This window comes from Balaenoptera ricei, chromosome 18 (genome assembly GCF_028023285.1).
Source record: "Balaenoptera ricei isolate mBalRic1 chromosome 18, mBalRic1.hap2, whole genome shotgun sequence".
Lineage (NCBI taxonomy): Eukaryota > Metazoa > Chordata > Mammalia > Artiodactyla > Balaenopteridae > Balaenoptera > Balaenoptera ricei.
Window position 1 is genome coordinate 27,991,141 of NC_082656.1, and position 3,830 is coordinate 27,994,970.

Here is a 3,830-nt window from a genome sequence, read left to right on the forward strand (position 1 = left end):
AAGGGAGTCATCAACTCTTCAAGTAGAAAGAACACCGAGAAATGACCATTGGATTTAGCAGTTCTGTAGTCCAGTAGCCCTAGTCAAGGGTTTCACTGGAGCAGTGGGAACAAAAACATCTTATTGGAGTGGGGGGTTCAAGATGGAATGAAAAGAACAGAAGACTTTCTGTAAAGAAAATAAGAGAAATGAGATCTCAACTGAGAGGAAAGTATGGTCAAAAGGTTTATTAGTTTGCTGTTTCTTTTAGTTTTTTGAAATACAGGATGTTTGCAAGTTTACATAAATGGTTCAGGAGAAAGGAATATTTTGATGAATTCGAGAAAGGGTAAACTTGCTGGAATATTATCCTTGAGTAGATCAGAAAAGATTGGTCCAATGTGAACTGCAGAAGTTGTCCTTAGCTAGGAGCATGGGCAGTTTAATCCATATAAGTAGGAGAAGGTATAGTATATGGACACAAACACATGAAGTTAAGTGGAAAATTGTGGAAGTTTTCTCCTGATTACTTCAATGATAAAGATTTAGAAGTTTTAAAAGATATCATTTCTGTTATGCAAGATGAATAAATTCTGGAGATCTAATGTACAGTATGATGACTATAGTTAATAATACTGTATTAATACTGTACTTGAAAGTTGCTAAGATAGTAAATCTTAAATGTTATCAACACACACACACACAAATGATACCTACTTGAGTTGATGGATATGTTAATTAATTTTATTGTATTAGGCATTTTGCAATGTATATGTATATCAAACATCACATTGTGCACTGTAAATATATGTAGTATTTATTTTGTCAATTATAGTTCAATAAAGCTGAAAAAAAAATACACGACATTCTCAGCAAAGAACATTAATGAAAAAGTAGTATGGTGTTATGGTATGAATGGTCACATAGGAGAGGAAATGGCACATACATACATGATACACAATTATGAATATACACATGCATTAAACGTATATGTGTATGCATATATATTCATAAACATATGTAGATAATAAAGAAAATAAATATTTAATTATATATGCATGCATATACATGCATGTATATATACACATGTGAGTACATACACACAAATATACATTCTTGTGGCAATGGGTGTCTATGTGTGTATAAATATAAGTTACCCATTTGAGCCTAGAAGATCTTCACTGTTCTGAAATGATGTTTGTTTTGGGGAGGTCATGCAATTGTTGAGTAGAAGGACATTCATAGATAAAGGTGATGAATAAGAACAGTAGATAACAAAACCTTAGTTCAAGGTGAGGCTTAAAAATGTAAACACTGGATTTAAATTTAAATCCAGAAAGCAAGAGTAATATTTTTATGCTAAATTTTCTTAAATGTACATTTTCTTGAATGAAGTAGAAATTAACAGGTAGAAACTAAAGGCTGAGATTTTCAGTAGTCCAGAATATTTGTAAAAATATTTAAAAATAAAAGTGCCATCCCCTGGCTACTTCTTCATAGTGATCAGAATATATACTAACAGGACTTAATAGTAGCTTAGTAATAGGTTTTCTTTAGAGCCAGCAAGAAAAATTGGGCCGGTCTTGAAAAAAAAGTGTCCTCAAAGAATATAGAAAGTAATGGTTACTTTAAAAGAGGGAAAAGGCAGATTTGGCAACAAAATAAAGAGAGAGTGTGTGTAGCCACCTTAGGGATGAGAAGTAGCCCTTGGGCTTACTAGTATATAAATCACAAGATTAGGAAATGCGAAGACAAATAGCTCCCTGAAGGCTATAAAGGTTATAGTGAGTCGAAGGCTGTAACCAAGCTAAGAACTATTCATGAACTGATCAGCAATATTCTTGCAAAAGATACACTGTAGACAGAGTGGTAGAGAAGTTGTTAATGCTCTTTTTTTGACAGCACAGCATCTGATGAGCCAGTGAGCACAAAAACAAGATAAAGGTCAATAAAATTTCATTACAATACACCAATCACACAAACATCAGATTTGGAAGACCAATGTTCTAACTTTAAATTAACTGCCAGGGAAAAACTGTAAAATCAAAGCACTTGAGGGTGATCTGTAAGCTGGCATAAATGAAGTACATGGATCTTATATTATTACAAGAATCAATATATTTTGAGGGTGTGTTATGTACATTATAAGCCATAAAAATAATCTTAAGGCGCTGAAAGATTTTATTTAAAAAGCTAATCAAATGAAAGTCTTAGAAATCCTACTGAAGACCACATATTAGAACAAATTAACATTTATAAGCATGCTGATATATTTTAATTTGATAATACCCACTTCATTGACTATCAAATGAAGTGAGATTCAATGAAGGAGGTGAGTTTTATAAGGAGTTTTGAAGGATTATGGCTAGAAATGTATTTGAGGATAGTTAGATGTACGGACCTCAGTTTTGCAGTACTCTATTAACACGTCTGTTAGCTAAAAATGAGATAGTCCACAAAAACAAAATATTGTCTCCACTTGCAAATAGTCATAAAAAAAAAAAAAATAGCCCAAATGAACTGCCAGGCTTTTATTCTGAGAAAATACAAAAACAAGTTTTATTTTGTTTCCAAAAAATCACTCTTTTACATGTTCCCTTCAGAGGAGTCTCTTTGATAAGTGATTCTTATATACTGTCAATCTGTTGAAAAAATGAAAGACTATATTAACTTTTTGTTCTTCGATTGCATTGTTCATTGGTTCTACTATGGTTTGAACTTTTTTGAAATGTGAAATATAGTAGAGCATTCACTAAACACCTTTCTCAGAAATATTTATTGATGCTCTTTGCTTTGTGTTAATAACATCTGAATTGGCAGCTTTACTCTTCATACTGAAGCCAACCTTAACACCAGCTGTGGCTACAGTGAGTGGGCCTTACAACCTCAGTCTGTTACACTCAGCACCTCTGTGTGCTTCTTCCGCATTGTGGAGGGATTTCTTGAATTCTAACTTGTACCATGTAGCTCAATCATGCTGGGTCCTTACACCCAGCTTTGCCTTTTCGATCTCTCTCACTCAAGGGCATGGGATTTTCCAAAGAGCTTTAGAAACTGGTTGGGTGTCACTTCTACCTAAATACACTTACAAAAACTTTCCAACAGGTGACTGCTTTTATTACGTTTAAGGTATAGTAAATGATATCTTTGGACACCATGATCTGGAAGGAAGACCGTTCCTAAAGAGGCCAGTCAATTGCACAACCAGGTTGGTTTATCTCAGATTCCGCCTTAATCATTCTCAGATTATTATTATTTTTTTAATATGGAACACTTCAAGAATCCTTGCACAGGATCCAGGCTAATCTTCTCTGTATGATTCTAATTTTAGTATATGTGCTGCCAAAGCAAGCATCATTCTCAGATTATTCTCTCAGATTATTCTATTTCCATATTATTTTGCCTCATAAGTAAGGACACATAGGACACAGTAATACATCTCCAGGATTCAGAAACACTTAGACCATGTTTCTTTGTTGAGTCTTTGTCTTTTAGTACTAATTTATCTATTTACAAATACATGTCTCTACCATGGGTTTCTCTAAGGTAGAAATGCCTTTTTTACCTTGTATCAACATTACATAACAATGCGGTAAGTATTTAATAAGCCACTGAAAAGTTACATGTCTGAAGTTCACAGTAATAATAATAATATGGAAGTAATAAAGTTCAATAATTGTTATAAAAGTATAGATATCGTAGCTACTTATATCTTAAATGATTACTAGTTTTTGATGAAAGATATATATCAGAGTTGTATTATTTTAATTGAATAATTGTCTTTTTTATTGAGTCATTAATGCATGTTTGTTTAGTTTTCATAATTAAGATAAAACAACTATCAGAATTTG

General features: G+C 32.7%; 1 pseudogene; it reads right to left on the minus strand.

The window, feature by feature from the left end:
- Positions 1 to 3,238: 3,238 nt before the first annotated feature.
- Positions 3,239 to 3,330, minus strand: LOC132352790 (U6 spliceosomal RNA; annotated as a pseudogene).
- Between the last annotated feature and the right edge of the window lie 500 nt (positions 3,331 to 3,830).